The sequence below is a fragment of the Benincasa hispida genome, chromosome 3 (genome assembly GCF_027475165.1).
Source record: "Benincasa hispida cultivar pf3 chromosome 3, pf3_genome.v1.1, whole genome shotgun sequence".
Taxonomy (NCBI): Eukaryota; Viridiplantae; Streptophyta; class Magnoliopsida; order Cucurbitales; family Cucurbitaceae; genus Benincasa; species Benincasa hispida.
The window spans coordinates 8,116,469-8,136,084 of record NC_143480.1 but is presented as its reverse complement, the minus strand read 5'-3'; the positions used below and the strand labels follow the sequence as shown (position 1 = coordinate 8,136,084).

General features: G+C 38.7%; 1 non-coding gene across 1 annotated transcript; it reads right to left on the bottom strand.

The window, feature by feature from the left end:
* Positions 1–13,003: 13,003 nt before the first annotated feature.
* Positions 13,004–13,110, bottom strand: LOC120074782 (small nucleolar RNA R71). Its single transcript, XR_005481065.1, has one exon. It is a non-coding gene; the product is annotated as a small nucleolar RNA R71 (small nucleolar RNA).
* Positions 13,111–19,616: the final 6,506 nt, after the last annotated feature.

Sequence of the window (19,616 nt, the reverse complement as noted above, 5' to 3'; positions counted from 1 at the left end):
GGGCTGTAGGTCGAGGGGGAACTGCTGTCTATGGGCCTGCCTGCTGCCTTGTGTGTGTATGAAGCACCATCAGCAACATCCTTAGTATGTCTTGATGCCAGCCTCATGCTATTTGCCATTTTTTATGCATTTAAGTGTTGATTTGGGTCAATTGAAACATAAGTTATTTTAGGGCCAAATGGATATATTATTGGTTTTTGGCCCTAAAATACATGAATTTGGATCTTAAATTAATTTTGGGGCATACTTGGATAATTTTAGGGGTGAAGGAACAAAAACTCCAAATGGATGAAAATTAAGGACTAAACGAAACATATGATGATTTAGTAGTAAGTATGGAGTAATGAAGGGGGAAATAAACAGTGAATCACAATAATCCCACAAGTTAGTATCAATGTTAGAGACAATCGGTAAAACTAGAGAGATAGAGGAAGAGAGAAGAGAGATGCACAAGAAAACTTGGTAATCAGTTTGGTGAGATTACACCTACATTTGGAAGGCTTTATAGGTGAAAAGAGATCCACTAGTATTTGAAAAGAATACTCAACTAGTATTCAAGTACAATATGTTGAAGAACCTGCTTGAACATTCAAAGAATCAAAATGCTTCTTATTTTATTTGAACAACCATGTATATACCAGAAGACACTGCAACTTAGTAATTAGTTTCTCATCTTTTTAATCTGTTTCTCATCTTTTTTTATTAAGATTTTGGCAGACCTAAAAACCCTTGCACCAGTCCTTAAATACGAGCAAGACAAAAAAGGGCAGAAAAACACCAATGACAAAAACGCACATAAGGAAAGAAATTCTCAACAAATCCGTCACCAATAAGGAAAGAATATTCACACAAAGACAACAACAAAATAACCAACATTAAAAGAAATATTATTTGCCAATAATAATGTAACAAGCTCTCCATTTGGCATAATATTTTCTTTTATTGACAAATCAAAACAAACTAGGAATAAAAAAACAAGCAACGCCTATAACCAACCCCAGACCAATTGTCACCAAACTAACCAACCCACATTTCTCCCCCTTTTTCCATAATGAAAATCAAGCGGATAGTGGGGGTTGAAAAGAAGATGTGTCATCATGCCGCGAAAGAGCCACACTTAACAAATGAACCAAGCCATCAATATCAACACAACGATCAGTCAAATCACGAATAATAGTGCTCAAAGTTCAAGACTCTGAGGCCAAAAGATGAAAGATGCGATACCTTAGCTCATTTGGAATCAATAAACCTCTTTCTGGAATCTGCAACTCCTCAAGAAGAGGAATGTTAGAACATTTGAGAGGATGGATGATGTATACAATGTCAGGGACACGAGAACCCTGAAAAATCTTATAACTGAGAACCAAAGATTTGGGAGTAGAACCAGGCGCATCATTCGATCCAATAATAATAAGACATTGGGATAACAAAATGCCAATGAATAAATGCAGAAAGCAGATATGCACTTTACAATAAAAGAGTCAACATAGAGAAAAAGTTGAATATGTTGGGATTGGTGTCCTAAATCTCTCTTGTATTCTCGTAGTTTGTAAACTTTATAAACAAATTGTTGTCAATAAAATAATTGTTATTTTATGAGCATACACTATCTTAGGTTATTTTATGAATTTTAAACATGTATGTAGAGACATACATGTGGATCACTTTTAAATGATAATCTGAACGGTCTGTAGTAGATGGATAAGGCTGAGTATCTTATCTTGGTGACACTACGGATACAACCTGCTTTGTAGTTGTTACAAGTGTTGTAAAGTGCTACAAATTATTTGATCCTGATCATTCATATGGAGACATGTGAGTGGGGGTATTCTATACAAAGAATTTGTATAAGATCCGATTAGGAAATGAATAATTTTTCTTTTTAACACTGTTGCTAGAAGAGACTTGTATTTCACCAGGATGATCATAGGTGATTTGATCTGAATCCTGAGTGAGTTGTGAACTTTTGCCTATGAAGGCAATCCTTTGATTTACATGGGTGAGAGTGACCAATTTCGCGACTCAATATACCTACCATTTTGGGAATTTCGTTTGATTGGGGAGCTGAGAACACAGCTACACAAGAAGAAATCCACTCTTTCATTATTGTTAGGATAAGTAGAGACATTACTTTATTAAGGGCTGATTCTAGGGTTTCAACAATGAGGCGCCTCACCCTCTCTTGATCAAAGAGAGATTCAGTTATATTTGGACTATAACTTATTGTTCATTAGAGAGATCAATGGTACTTATGAAGTTAGATATAACTATAGAGGTAAAACGGTAATTTTGGCCTAGCTGTACTTATGAACAATTTGTGAAGGGTCAACACATTGTTGATTGGTTATATCCAATGGACACAGAAATATATCTATAGTGCGAAGAGTGCAACTGTTGGTCTTTAGTGGAGTGACCGATAGTTAATGAAGGTTGATTAATTTAATTAAAAAGTTTAATTAATTAATCAAGTAACATTGAAGCTTCAATTTATAAGTCCGTAAGGTCCCCTCGTTAGCTTAATTAGGATTATTGAAAATCAAATTAATTTTGGATTAATTTGAATTGTTCAAATTAATTAAATGGAATTAATTAACATAACATTATGATATATTATATTATAAAGTTTTAATGAGAGAAATAAATATTTGAATATGATTTAAATATTAATTATATGAATATGATTCATATAAAAAAAACTATAGCTTAAAATTAATGTGAATTTGATTCATATTAATTATATAGGTTATGTGAGAGATTTATAAACTATAAGTTATATTATATGTGATATAATATATATTAGATATGATAGAACATATAGTTTTATTAATATATAATTCTTTTTTATGTAATAATTTAAGTATTAAATAAAAAAGGGAGGAAGTTTTTTTTTTTTTTGTTGATAACTTCCTCCCCTGCTTATCTCTCATCATCTTCTCATTTTACGAGATAGAAGTTCATGTTTTAAAAGTGTGAGAGAGAGAAGATCGTCTTCTTCCTAGGTTTTTCTAGAATAGAAACCTTCTTTGTGAAAATTGATCTACAAATTCTCTAAAATAGATTTCCCTTCCCTTCTCCTAAAATTAACTATTGCGAGCCCACAACTCTGCATCTATTCTCATCCTTGATAATAACGGGGAAGCCTCGTGGTGGTGCCCAAAAATCATTACTCCATTAATCCGCACATCTATAGCAATTTAACAATTAAACAGAGCAGATATGCACCCATCAAGAATGTATATGCAATTCGTTGCATCCATGAAATTGGAATATCAGAACCTGTCTTTGATACCAATTGAAGGAACTCTTAAACAAGAGCATCCATGAGTACGTTTGGATCTTTCCTATTTTATTGTGACCGAAATTATCACACACGCATTCTATCTAACAGGTATGCAATTTAACACTAATTAACGACATACTTTGATAAATAAAATACAAGAGATTGAGTATACACACCAGTTGAAGACTCTCTTCACTTTGAACTCAACCCAGCGGAAGCAAACCTCTACGTTCTTTATCGCCTAGTAAACATTCGGCTACCAGCAGCAAGATCGTCTACACGAATGGCAACGCACGAACAAGCAGGAGTGGGGACGACACCACCACTTAGAGCCCTTGGTATTCTCGGAATGAGAATCCAAAGATTGGTCTTTGATGGATTTGGTAGAGGAAAGAGGAAAAGGATGGTCGTGTAGAACGACAAGCAAATGGGAGAAGACTATCGTATAGCGGATGCTTACGTTTAGAGAAAGCTACATGATCTTGTAGGTTTTACTAAGCGATCATCTAGTATTTAGTAAGCGATCGTTTAGAAAACTCAACACGCTAAGCGATCGTTTAGAGAATGCGTGCTTTCGTTTAGTACGCGAGGCGTGCGATCGTTTAGGCGATAAGGCACTATGTATAGGCTCTCAGCTAAGCGATCGATACGTTTTCACACGTTGAGCGATTTTTTCCGAACTTTTGCAAAATGAAACCAATTTTCATTTTATTCACGAACAGAGGTGCCTTCTTCCATTTTGGAGTTGAATATATACTTAAAAGCCTCGTGCATAAGCTATTCAGACAGTTGTCCAAATATCCCCCATAGGGACTCCATGATCTCACGCGCTGAGACCATGGGCTCATGTTTCTTGGCCAAGACTTCAGAAAGACTTGGCAAGATATAGGCTCGGGCCTTTTCATTCGTCCGTGTCCATCGCTCGTATGCATCCCGAATATTTTGAGCGACATTGGGAGCTAGAATAGGAGGACAATCCTTCGTAAGGGCAAACATGAGATCCTCAATGATAAGTATCGTCGTGATCATGTGTTTCCATGTCGAAAAGTTATCGCCAGTTAATTTTTCGACGTTAAGCAAGGTTAATGTGGCTGTGGCCATTTTGAAAAGATTGTTGCTGAAAAACGAACAAAACTCTTAATTAGATTTTGCTAAACCATATTTCAACCAATTAGTTTTGCAAAACAGTTTCAAGTACCCTAAGTGTAAGACTTCTATTTTGTAATGATGCCTCAGTGAGGTAGGACAAACGTCTCCGGTGGGGTAATCAGATGCCCCTTTGCTGGGATGAGACTTTCTCAACCATTAGGCAGAACCAACTCTTGGAACTGAACCTAACAGCCACCATTTATTTGGTCCAGAACTATTAACCTTTAACAATTCCGCGTAAGTGTGACCCCTCGCTTTCGGCCAGAGTCCCACTCTAATGAGCCCACCGTAGGGAAGAAGCAGATTAGGACAAGAGACTAAGTAACCTTATCCTCTTACAGGAGATCAAATAAAGAAACGCGCAAAACTGCCATCCTATAGGGGGACACTCCCAGGATGCCTCGAGGCGATGCACAGTAACTTTATTCAATTCAACAAGGGAGACTGAGGGATATGCTGTCGCACTTCCCGCTCCCAATTACTATGAACACTCTCTCCATCCACCTTGATATTGACCTACCCAAACACCATCTGTTAGGGGGACACGCCAAAGCTGCCTCGAGACCGAGGGTAGATCTCATCATGTGGACTATTTAGGAGAAACATGAAAGGTTTAAGAGAAGCATCATATGCCCTAAATACCTCTCACTGAATGTTCTACCTAGGGGTTCATTAACATAGACAATCCGGCTACTGATTTTATTCCAAGTCATCTTGTTAAAAGTCTGCTCATAAACAACTTTTGTCTATGAATTATGAACAAGTTCAAGTAGTCACATTTAAACACTTTAATGGACTGTCCTTAACTTGTATGCATGCATCAAATCTATCTAATTCACCTTTCCAGGTAAGTTCCCAGGTATAGGTGTTATGTTTCCGTCAACTTAAATATCCCAGCTTAGACAGAACCTGCCTTAGACAAAAGGTTCCTTATAGATAGATTTGCTACATTTTAACCTTTTATTAGTCAATTTAATCCTATTAAACTGATTAAAAGATTAAAGCCTTAGGGTTGCTAATCATATTAGAACAGTGATCTTTGGTCTATGTTATCCAAGTTTAATCATTTTAAAACCATGAATTAAACCTAAGTGAGCATGCATGTCTTTCTTATTGCTTCTAGTTCCAATTTCTCTTTAACCATTAAAAAGAAACAACTAAAGAATCTCACGCACAACTAGGTGTTTATAACGCTTATAAAGTAACCTATGTGTCATGTTTTGTGCATTGTCCGGTCATTACTATACATAACTTTTATATAAGCGTAATAACCAAGCAAACATACTTTCCATACACCCTTATACTATAACAATTATAATATAAAGATGATGCATGTCTATACTTTTTATGTATTCATAAATATAACTCTTTTATTATATGATGCATGAGCATGCTCTTACATAATTAAATCATGCTTCTCTAAATTATAACATTTACAACAAAGAGATGATGCATGACATATAAAAACCATACATCGCATGTAATTAACCAAGGATTAATGGACCGGGATGAACCTTTACAAAAAATCAGAATGAAATAACTCTATCTATTACATTTTCCATCGAGAAAATCGGTTCACATGCGAACCGAGTCTTGAACTGCCAGGAGAACTCCATCATTTAGTAAACATCGAAGGTGAACGATTGCTCAACGCACATTAGACGATAGGCGCAAAAGCTAAACGATCGCTTAGATGACAACGAGGCTGCGAAGCCTGATCGCCTAAGCGATCACTTAACGCAACGAAAGGTAAATGATTTACCGTGCGTTGCTAAACGATTGTTTAGTCAGTTACTAAGTGATGAAGCTTGCTGAGCTAAATGATCGTCTAGTGCGCACCCGCGTTAAACAATACCCAAGCATTTGTTACTCAGTGATCGCTTACCCTATCGTCTACACGACCCGATCAACCCTTGATCGTCTTCTTCCTCGAAGAACAGAAACCCTTGCTTTGTTCTTCTTCACAAATGACTTAAGACTCAAACTGACTTTGAATTACATACTCGATTACTAATTAAATGTGCCCAAAAATGTAGGGGCCATTACAATTAACCAAAAATGAAAAATAATTAAATCAATTCGAGGCTAACATCTCAGAAAACTCCATTAATCTGCACATCCACAACAATTTAACAATTAAATAGAGCAGATATGCACCCATCAAGAATGTATATGCAATTCATTGCATCAATGAAATTGGATTATCAGAACCTGTCTTTGATAGCAATTGAAGGAACTCTTAAACAAGAGCATCCATGAACGTGTTCGGATCTTTCCTATTTCATTGTGACCGAAATTACCACACATACATTCCATCTAACAGGTATGCAATTAAACACTAATTAACGACATGCTTTGATAAATAAAATACAAGAGATTGAGTATAAACACCAGTTGAAGACTTTTTTCACTTTGAACTCAACCCAACGGAAGCAAACCTCTACGTTCTTTATCGCCCAGCAAATAGTCGACTACCAGTAGCACGATCGTCTACACCAACGACAGTGCAAGAACAAGCAGAATAGGGGATGACACCACCATTTAGAGCCCTTGGTATTTTCGGAGTGAGAATCAAGAGTGGTCTTTGCTGGATTTGGTAGAGGAAAGAGGAAAAGGATGATTGTGTAGAACGACAAGCAAGTGGGAGAAGGTTATCGTATAGCAGATGCTTATTGTTTATAGAAAGCTACACGATTGTGTAGGTTTTACTAAGTGACCGTCTAGTATTTAGTAAGCAATCATTTAGAAAACTTGGCATGCTAAATGATTATTTAGAAAAGCTGAGCGATCGTTTAGAGAATATGTGTGATTGTTTAGGCGATAAGACACTATCGTATAGGCTTGATAACAGGCAGAAATGAATGTTATTACAATGCTAAGTTATTAAACAATGAAGGTTTGCGTTGATAAAATATGTTAGATTGCGTCCAAAAAGCATTAAGTTCATAACATTGCGGTCGCATGTGTTCATCGCATAGAAATAGTTAACTTTTGTATTTTTATGCAGAATAAGCGTTGATGTAATGCAGAAAGCACGATCACAAGAAATCAACGGACGAGTGCAGCATTACCGCAAGGCTTTGCGGTGATTTATGCTCACAAACATCTGCTCAAGAAGGATTGTAGCATAGAGTCGACCCAACTTAGTGGGCGCATCTGGGTGAAAGGCACAATTAATCATGATGGGACAGAAAGATGATGACGGTCGAATCCGAATTAAGTTGACAAGCCGCTAACGATAACAAGTACACTCAGTTTTTCGGTGACAAATATTCGGCGTATCAGTTAGAGAATTAAAGCCATCCCATCTGTGCAATCATAAGAGAGAAGCCGCCTTTCACCCCGAAGCTCTATAAATACTGAAGGCATCCTTCAGAAAAGGGGTTCAGTTCAGCCGATTTAGTAGTTCAGCTAGTTTAACAAGTTTTTGTTCATAGTTTAACCTTGTCCATAGTTTTCTTTTATTCTTAAGAAGGCAGAGTGAGAGAAGGGAAGAGACGCTGGAAGATCGCTCAAGGCAACTCAAGAGAGAACCTGGAGGTGGAGAAAGCAGAGAGCGGGCCGACTCTCGCTAGAGCAAGATTATCTTTTGAATAAGAGTAGAAAAGACAATGTAAAAGCCTGGGAAGCACGCATGAGAGCTAAACTTATCAAATGGGTTGAGAAGAACTAAGCTAACATGACCTAGGTTCTTCATTACATGCAATTATCTTGTTTTATGCTATGCCCAACCCTTTTAGAGCTACTCGAGAGAGAGTCTGAAGAAAAAACCTAAGACTTGAGAGAGCTAGGTTAGAATCTAGACTCAAGAGAGCAAGATTAGATCTGCATAACCAAGAGATAGGGACTTAGAGATAGCTCTGTTTGCCAACCTGCATTGCATGCACCATAGAGATAGGTTATGATATTATGTGGTCGCCTTATTTGTGTTTGTGTCATTTTGTGGTCACATGGATAATAATAGAGGCTTATATGCAGGTTCTATAGACTCATCGCATATATCACATGCGTTCTAGCATTAGAAGCCATAGCATTCGCATCGAGAGATGGTTTACTATTGTATGTGTGTTGCATAGTCGCATAACATGAACGCATCTTAGGAAGTGTTAGTCGAACCCTTTTCAACCCGTTCACCACATACTCATTGCATCTTCTATTTTATCAACTCTTTTCGAAACTCCGCCGCATTTGTTTATTTTTATTACCGCAAACAACAAACCAAATAACTATTTGAGTTACCAATTACCGCAAAGTCTTCCTGAAAATTATCATTTAATACCGTTTTCCTAAGTCCCTCAGTTCGACCCTGGATTTACCAGGAAACTCAGTGGGGTTTATACTTGGATTTCATTGAGAAAACTTGTTGCTCAACACAATTCCATCACCACATTTCATTCCATATTTTCACTGCATAAAATAATGCATCAAGTTTTTGGCACCGTTGCCGGGGACTTGGCAGCTAATTATTTGTTGAGTTTGTGTCTCTATAGGCAACCTTTTTATCTTGGGAGTATTGCAGCTTGTGCGACCAGGTTGCAAACAATATTGAAGTGTATGCGATTCATTGAAAGCCAGTATTGACCTCAAGGTAGAAGAGCAATCAGTCGCATGAGCTGAAAGTAGTTCTAAGCACATGGTGGCCAACATGCGGCCAACAATTGTCGGAAGTTCCAATGGTCAGGGCAAGTCCTTGACCCGAGTAGTTAAGAGTAATCTCTTGCATTGAAGACTCCTTGCGGTGACAACATTCCTATTTTTCTAGGGACGTCTTCTACTCTAACTTTAACTTGCTTTCTTAGTTCAGGTTATTTTTATTTTTATTGTTATTTTGGATATATGGTTGCTTCCTTGGTTGTGGTGCATTTGCTCTTTGTAGGTGCAACAATAAGTCTCCTCGGTGCGTAGTACAACAGAAGAATTCCTTTCATCCTTCAATGCATGGCTTCGATCGCATAGATTCCAACGCATAATCGCATACGTTGTTCTGTCTAAGGTTCTTTTCTTGTTATCTTTTATGTATTATCCTTTTGAAATTCTATTTTTCCGTATTGCGTTGCTTTGTGGTGTTTCTATGATGGTATGTATAATTCACCGCATCTTCTAATTAATCATTGCAAGGCGCTCCTTACTTTTATTAGCTTTTTCAAAATTTGGATGTCTTAAGTTTTATTTTGTGTAAACCTTTGCTCAAACATTTATTACCACATTCCTGTTGATTTTGTTTTTAGCTTTGGGGTGAGAATGCTGCCAACCTCTAAGTTTGGGGGTGGTAGCGGTCTTGAAGAATTGCGTTCATTACATTACGATCATTTGAAAAAAAAAAGTGAAGAAAATTTTGAGAATAATAACTCCACTGTCAATGCAATGGGGAAACCCATGTTGATAAGAGTTAAGTTGTGAAAGGTACTTACTCGTAGTTGGATGTCCGCATGACACACGTGGGGGCAAGCCAAAACGAAGGTAAGTCGCCAGGATCAACGCATAAGCGCAACTCCTCTGTCCGGCGCAAGCCAAGGCAAGCAAGACAAGAGTTGAGTTGAATATGGAACGCAACCAAAGTTGGATGCCCGCATGACACACATGGGGGTAAGCCAAAACGAAGGGCATAACTAGGTTCAACGCCGCATTTGATTAAGTAATTGCAAAATTTTTGAAGTATTTTGAACGAACACATTCTTAAAACCTAAACGCAAAGTTACGGTGAATGAATAAAAAGTTTTTGAGCAAAGGCTTGTCGGAACTAAACTTAGAAAAGATCTTTTTGAAGAAGTAGCCAAAGTGGAGGAGAACATTGCAGCGATGGTTAGAGGTATAAGGAAATTATTTTCTGAGAAGTTGGTCATCGCAAAGGAAAGCCGGAAGGTGAGTTAGAATTTCTTGAGTATAACGCATGCTTGAAGACAAGCATGATTCTAAGTTTGGGGGTGTAATGACAGGCGGAAATGCATGTCATCTTAGTCCTTTTATTTATTATTATGAGGGCTGTTAAGCAGAATATGCGGCAATTATGTTAGGAATTCATGAGAAAATGAGCTTGCGTTGTTCACCATGATGAATCTCAGCTAACCCATTATTATGCGTTATTATGCATTCATTGTTCTTTTTTTGTAGCTAACGCAAGAAGTGGACGCAAACGTGAAAGTTGGACCACCGCATGCAGAGAAACTCTCCATCGCAAAGGCGAATGCGTTCGATCAACGCATGGGTGTTGCGGTAATCAGCCGCATGCGTCCATCGCATGGGAGTTGTGCTTGTCAAGCGATTGCGATCATCGTGTAGAGTTGCGGTATCAAGCGAATGCGGTCACTGCATGATAATGCATACTAGTGGGATCAATGCAAGGTTGGTGGAATGAGCGCATCAACGTATATCTCGGGAAAATCAAAAGTTGATGTTGACATTTCACCTACCATGCCGCTAGTAGCAGAGATTCAGAAAGGACTAAACGCGCCGCGTATATCAGAATCAGAGCAGTCCATTAATGCTGTCGGCGATCCAAGCTCTATATAAAGAAGCCGATGAGCAGAATTTCAACTTGTCCGGGTATTATCCCTGTGATCCAGACAAATGCGTGAGAAGAAGCTTGAGAGTTCTTCACCTCCTTCCTCCATTCCAAGTGACGACCGGAGCTTTCAATCGGAGCTAGATCTCGAGAGAGTTAGCTTTTTCGCTCATCCATGACACCACCGGCAACCTTGATGCACATCCTCTGGAAGTAAAACATTACTCCCAACCGGTCATTTCCTTTTCTCTTCTTTTCTTATATTGTATTGTATACATTTTGTGATTAAGGAATTAATACATGATGTGTTCAATGCATTTCTATGTTTCCTTCGACTCCATCTCCATCTTCTTACTTAGCATCTTTAACTTTCATTGCATCACTTAGTGAGATTGCTAGAGTATCACATACTTAGTCATGTGGATTAGAGATATAAAGCATGTAGCAAACCCCCGAGAGGTGTGCGTTATGTGAGTGTGTGAGTAAACCTTATTTGCTTAGTATGAAGTTGTAGCAATGCCTGTCTATAGGCAGACGCAATGCTTGTCTATAAGTAAAGTCAGCAACAATTAACTGCTCGAGAGGGTAAGTGGTTGGTCGCATTAAGCAATGTAAGCTATTGTTCACTAGAGATAGGAATAATCTTATGTCAACAAAGTTCATGCGGTTACTTTGTCTTATGAGCGCATCATTCCTCATTTAGGCATACTTGAGAGAGTAGTCTAAAACCCAAATCTAAGACTCGAGAGAGCGGATTGGAACGCATAGGCAAGAATGGGGAACTCAGAGATAAGCTTCGTTTGCTTTCACACAGCATATGCACCCTACAAATAAGATATTGCATGCGTCCAAGAAGTAGAACACGGTGGTATGCAGCGAGAGCATGTGAGCGGGTTATGGAGGTTTAGGCAGGCATAGGCTTCCCAGCAATATCGCAGATACACCTCATACGTCCTAGAGGTAGGCTCAAGTGTGTGTGGCATGATTGCATGGCATGCGTTGACTAAGGTTGTCCTTGCAGTCACTCTTAAGGGTTGCAATGAAGACATCTCCACATTTTATCTATTTTTCTATCCATTTACTTCATGTCAATAGCTTTCGTGTCTCTACCTTTCACTCATATTCTCATTGCATTGTTTATTAGTTAAGAGTAGGAGTAGTGTTAGCTTAGAAACCTCCCCATCATTCTTTTATTCAAACCGTCGCATGCACATTACCGCATACATCCAGCTACAAGTCCCTGAGTTTGACCTCAGATCAACTGAGAAACTTACGTTGGCGTTATACTTGGCGTGAGCGCAAGAAAACTTGTGACAGGATGCATGGTCATCGCATACATTTGTTAACGCATAGTCATTCCAACGCATGACAATCAACACATACTTTAAGAACATGCATCGCATATTGCGTCCATGGAATTTTAGTTGTCGAGTAATTGACATCTAATTCCCTGTCATCAAGCTTTTAGCGCCGTTGTCGAGGACTTCGGCAAAGTAGTGTGCTAACGGTAATTTTTTTGATTTCTTTACAGCTCTCAATCTTTGGCGAATTACGACTCGGAGATTGAGAGGACATTTCGACGAAGACTGAGAGACAACCGCCAACAACAAGACAGAACCCCAAGAATGGTGGAACAACCGGAAGAAAGGGCCGCAAACGTGAACAATATAATGGCCAACCCCATCCTTCTGGAGAATGACCGCAATAAACCCATTCGGGACTATGCGTCGCCCAATCTCTACGATTTCTCTCCAGGAATCATGAGGCCAGCGTTAGACGGATCGAGGTTTGAAATAAAGCCAGTAATGTTGCAAATGATCCAGGCTGTTGGGCAGTTTGGAGGAAGGCATGGCGAGGACTCGTACGTTCAACTCCAAAGCTTCATAGAAATCTGCAATACTTTTGTGTTCCCGAATATCTTCACCGAGGAAGTTCGATTCATTCAATTCCCATTTTCCTTATGTGATCAAGCAAGAAAATGGTCGTATTCTTTCGAACCGGGGGAGATAACATCGTGGGAACAAGTCACCGAAAAGTTTATGAAGAAGTATTTCCCACCAACCGAGAATTCCAGAAGAAGGAAATTAATAACAAATTTTGAACAAGAAGATGACGAATCGCTCAGCGATGCCTGGGCGAGGTTCAAGAGGCTGGTAAGATACTGTCCACATTATGGCTTACTAGACTGCTTGCAAATGGAGATTTTTTACCAAGGACTGAACCTTGCTTCGCAGACCGCTACAAATGCGGCAGCCCCCTGGTGGTCTGCTTGACAAAACATATGAGGAGGCAAAAAGCATACTGGATCGAATCTCCAAAAATCACGAGGATTGGCGGGAAAACGATCAGAGATTAAGAATTAAAGACAGTGACGTAAACAATGGGGCCATCACATCCCTTCAAAATCAAATGACTGTGATGATGAGTTTGATACAAGGCATCGTAATTAACAGCACGGGAGCGAAGAAAGGGCAGGTCAACGCAATTGCTCAAACGACCGCAAGTTGTGTCATTTGTGGAGACGCTCATTCGATGGAAGAATGCCTAGTAAACCCGCAGTCAGTATGTTTCATAAAGAATAATCCCAATTTCGATACATACAACCCCGGGTGGAGAAACCACCCAAATTTTGTGTGAAAAATCAACAACAAAGCTTTCAACCAGTGGCGCAAAAAGGAGAGCCACTCGGATTTTTTCCCGAAAAACAACGGTACAACGCATAGTCAAGCTAGCAGCTTGCAAACACCACAATCTTTGTCCTTAGAGAGCTTGTTGAAGCAGTACATTGAGAAAAACAAATCAGTGCTTCAGAATGAAGCAACGTCCATTCGAAATCTCGAACTTCAGCTGGGACAAATTGCGGGCGAGTTGAAAAATAGACCGCAAGGAGTATTGCTGAGCTCAACTGAGCTTCCTCACAATGCTGGAGGTACCAGGAAGAAACAATGCTTAGCAGTCTCCTTGCTAAGTGACAAAATGACTGCGGAAGTAGGGGAGGAGCCCATCGCGACCAACTTGAATGCAGTGACAGCCGAGGACCCGTTGACTTATAACTCGAAAAAGCCCGAGAAGATAAACCTTGAAGTTGCATCTAGATCATGAGACAGAAGAAGTCCAACCACCAACATCCCTGCAAGGATTGAAAGAAAAACAAAATGATGAAGAAAAGATCGCAACAGTGGTCGCAACGCTAAATGTTATGATCCCATAAAAAATGTGCAACCCAGGAATCTTCTTGATACCATGTTCCATGGGAGGGGTCTACAGTGGCCAAGCAATATGCGATCTTGGGGCAAGTATAAACGTAATGTCGTTATCAATCTTCAAACGATTGAGTATTGGGACACCCACGCCCACGACAGAGACTCTCCTACTTGCTGACAGATCCCGAATACATCCTGAAGGAGAGTTGAAAAATGCCGCAATCTCAATTGATAAAATCATCTTGCCGACAGACTTTCTCATTTTGGATTATAAAGCAGATGAAGATGCGCCCATCATATTGGGACCATCATTCCTTTCGACCGGTCGCGCTCAAATTGATGTGCGCAAGGGGGAGATTGTAATAAACATTTATGGGAAAAGCTCCGGATTAAGGCAGTCAAGATCCCTGAGGACAAAAAAAAAAGGGAATAGCCACTGTGGACGTGAAAAGACCAGCTTGGAATAAGCAGTCCCTGAGTTACTATATAACTCTACCTCATCAGGGACGCAACTCTTTTGAATATCCTTTTTCCTACATCAATACTTCATGAACTTTCATCATCTTGTTATTATCTATTATCGCAATAAATTTGTTGTTATTGTTTATCTATCTGCAGTTTTCTTTATATATATATAAAAAAAGCGATCGTGCTAAATGATTGTGGTAAAGATTTCATTTTGTTTAAAATTATTTGACCTCTTGATGTTTTTCTTGCAATGATCGAGGCGAACGATTGCGGAGGCGGTACACGAAGAAGCAACTTATCTTATACCATCACCGCAATCTAAAGAAGATAGATTGTAGCAAAGCAGGATGCATCAACAAACAATGCGGGCAACATCACAAATTTGGGGGTTGTATTCTTCCTTAACTTTATTCCAAATTTTGCACTATCGCATTGCATTTTAGTTTTGAAAGTCTTATCACCGCAATCATTTGACATTGATAAATTTAGTAAGTCACCGCATGCTGTCTTTTTGCCAATTATGATTTCAATGATGAAACACATGCTTCTATTTTTTTCATATATACTAGAGTCAACTTAATCTTAGAAAAGTCACCTCATGAAATATATCTAGAAGTTAGTAGTCTGCTAGCTTACTTTCAAACCCTCTTTACGTAGTTTCCTAAGAACATCACATGACTTCTTTCAATCTTTTGGCAATGTTCTTTTGGTAATGAGCACATTACCGCATTTTAAATTTGGGGGTGAGGTATTTATTTTTCGATCTTGCTATTTTTAGCTCTATAATTTTTTTTTTAGAATAACAACTCCACTGTCAACGCAATAGGGAAACCCATGTTGACAAGAGTTAAATTGTGAAAGGCACTTACCCGTAGTTGGATGTCCGCATGGCACACGTAGGGACAAGCCAAAATGAAAGTAAGTCGCCAAGATCAACGTATAAATATATGGTCGCAACTCCGCTGCCAAGTAGGTATGAGTTTAGTCTGAGGAAGATCGTCTTGCTTATAGTTGGATGTCCGAATGACATACGTGGAGGTAAGCCAAAACGAAGGCGAGGCACTTGGGTCAGCACAAGGTCAGAAAAAAAAATAACAATGTAAAAAATATGCAAGGATAAAAAAATCATTTAACACCCCAGTGAAAAAGTTTTTTTGAAATAAATCATGCGATGTTCTAAAATCTAGTAAAGTCCTTTTGAAGGTTAAACTTGCAGTCCCTAGGTATTAGAAATATTTTAAGAAGATACTTGAATAAGAATTAAGGAAATTTTGGTGTATAGGATTTGAATGAAGTATCCTTGAGAAATCTAGGAAAAGAGATTTGCGGTTGACTTTCTAAAGGAAATCTTTAGCTTATGCTTGAGGACAAGCATTGTTTAAATTTGGGGGCTCTCAACTAAGCGATCGATACGTTTTCACACCTTGAGCGATTTTTCCAAACTTTTGCAAAATGAAACCAATTTTCATTTTATTCTTCAGTTACAATAGCCGAATAAGATTTTCCCACTATGCACGATTGAGGAGAAGATTCCGGCTAATTATCACATAATTAACCAATTAATTAATAAATGAATATAATCATATTATATTCTTACCCTATAGTTTGATATCATATATCTACTATAGTAATTTCTCCTCCAATTGATATAAATCATATTTATATCTAATTTCCTCCAAAATAATGTATCTCATACATTTAGTCAATTATATCATATATAATTAACTAGTGCAATTATATCATATATAATCGAGCTCCCTCTTGTCAATTTGAACATTTCAAACTAACCCAAAAACTGATTCTCGACTTTATCCAAGCTACCTAGGGGACCTTATGGACCTATGGCTTGAAGCTTCAACGATACGTGAATAGCTGACGAAACTCTTTAGCCACGAGATTCACCATCCGTCAACTGCTAGTCATTCCACTAAAGACCAACAGCTGAACTCTTCTTACCACAGATATATTTCTGTGTCCATTGGATATAACCAATTATGAGTACAATGATCCTTCACAGATGCTTATAAGTACAGTTGGGCCAATTTATCATTTTACCTCTGTAGTTACATCTCACTCCTTAAGTACCACTGATTCCTTTAATGAACAATACAACATAGTCCAACTATGTGTGAACACCTCTCGGGCCAAGAGAATGTGTGTAGCGCCACATCATTCAAGCCATGAAATCAGCCTTTAAGGGAGCTATCTATCTACTTGCCCCTGCTTTGAGGAATGAGTGAATTCCATCTTATGTAGCTAAGTTCCCAGCTCCCATATCAGACGAATCCCCAAAATGATAGGTTTGAGTCGGCGATCTGGCCACTCGCACCCATACAAATCAAAGAACCGCTCTCAATGGTAAGAGTTCTCAACTCACTCAGGATTGAGGTCATGTTACCTATGGTCATCCTAGTAAAGTGAAGTCTCTGTCATGAACGATGTTATATAACGAGACGTTAACACTTTGTGGTTAGGTCTTATACAAACTCTTTGTATAGGATGCCCCCGCTCGTATGTCCCTTACACGAATGATCAGGATCAGACCATCTGTGACAAATCACAACACTTGTGACCATTCCACAAAGCGAGTCGCATCCGTAGCGTTACTAGGATAAGGTTTCCCTCCTATATCCATATACTATAGACCATTTTGGTTATCACTTAAGACATGATCCACTTTTATTTCACCACATACATGCTTAAGTTACATACAGATAACCAGAGATTTTATGTTTATTGGTTTGTGGTAAAGTAAATAAAACAAATAATTGAGCAAAATCAAGATGTGAAGTAAATATCATATATTATACATCACAAGTGTTCGTACAAACTATTTACAAACTATAGGACACGAGACTTTAGGCATTAACCCCAACAATCTCCCACTTGTCCTAAAGCGAAGTGGGGTGTACATAAAACTAGTACAAAACAATAAACTAGGGCATAAAAGCCCAGTACAAGAAAATCTCCCACTTGCCCTAGTTCAACCACGGGTGATCCTGTAGACCCATGTTCTGAAGGTAAACACCGTAGCCATGAGAGCCTTCATAAACGAGTCAGCAACATTGTGCTCCGAAGCGATCTTCGTGATGATCACGTCTCTTCGATGCACTATCTCGCAGATCAGATGATATTTCCGCTCTATATGTTTGTTGAGCCTATGACTCCTAGGCTCCTTGGAGTTTGCCACTGCCCGACTATTATCACAATAGAGCGTAATGGGCCTAGACATATCTGGAACAACTTCTAGTTCTGTCAAGAACTTTCTGAGCCAGACGACTTCCTTAGTACCTTCGCAAGCCGCTACGTACTCCGCCTCCATATTGAAGTCAGCGATACACCCTTGCTTAATGCTTCGCCACACTATAGCTCCTCCGTTAAGAGTGAAGACTGACCCTGACGTGGACTTGCGAGAGTCCTTATTAGTCTGAAAGTCAGAATTCGTGTATTCAGTAAGGATCAAATCCCTAGATCCATACACGAGCATGTAGTCCCTCGTTCTTCGAAGATACTTGAGGATCAACAACTCGGTAGCTTTCCTCGCGCTGTATGTGGATGCTACTCATTGGGAATGACGTAGGTTTTCTGACTGATGTAAAGAAATGGCTATCCATCTAATTCCAAATGAAAGATTTGGGAGAGGCGCAGTTTGTTCTAGGGATCCAGATTATAAGGGATTGTAAGAACAAAAGGTTGGCCTTGTCTCAGGCATAGTATATTGACTAGATGCTTGTCAGATATTCGATGCTCAATTCTAAGAAGAGTTTATTACCTTTCAGGCATAGAATTATATTGTCTAAGGAACAGTGTCTTAAAACTCCTCAAGAGGTTGAGAAAATGAGACGAATTCCTTATGCATCGGCTATTGGTAGCCTTATGTATGTAATGTTATGTTCTAGATCTGACATTTGCTATGCAGTAGGGATTGTCAGTCGATATCAGTCCAATCCACGATTAGATCACTGGACGATGGTCAAAATGATCCTCAAGTATCTTCGGAGAACGAGGGACTATATGCTCGTGCATGGAGATAAAGATTTGATCCTTACAAGATACATAGACTCTGACTTTCAGACTGATCGAGATTTTAGAAAATCCACATCAGGATTAGTGTTTACTCTGAATGGAAAAACTATAGTATGGCAAAGCATTAAGCAAGGATGCATCGCAGACTCCACTATGGAAGCCAAATACGTAGTTGCTTTTGAAGCTGCTAAAAAGGCTGTTTGGCTTAAAAAGTTCCTTACTGATTTGGAAGTTGTTCCAAATATGTCTTTGCCCATCACACTTTATTGTGATAACGGTGATGCTGTGATAAATTCTAAGGAACCTAGGAGTCACCAAAGAGGCAAGCACATAGAATGGAAATATCATTTGATTCGGGAGATTGTAAATCGAAGTGATGTGATTGTCACGAACATTGTTTTGGAGTACAATGTTGCTGATCCATTTACAAAGGCTCTTAAGGCTAAAGTGTTCGAGGGTCATCTAGAAAGTTTGGGTCTACAGGACATGCGGCACATTGTCTAGGGCAAGTGGGAGATGTTATTGGGGTATAGTGTATACCCTAGTTTATTGTATTTTTTTTTAATTTTATTTGTATTGTACATTAGTCTCCTTAAGCTTTAGGAAAACTAGGAGATTGTAGAGAATGGGGTATAGTGTATGTCCTAAATCTCTTTGTAGTCTCATAGTTTGTAAACTTTGTATAAACATATTGTTGTTAATAAAATAAATGTTATTTTATAAGCATATACTCAATCCAATTAACTGAGATCAAAGGTTCTCATGTAATGTAAACAAGTAAGTAGAGACATACAAGTGGATCTTGTTTAAATAATAACTCAAACGGTCTGTAGTAGATGGATAATGCTGGGCACCTTATCTTGGTGATACTACAGATACAACCCGCTTTGTAGGTGTTACGAGTGTTGTAAAGTGCTACAAATGATCTGATCCTGATCATTCATGTGGAGACATATGAGCGGGGGTATCCTATACAAAGAGTTTGTAT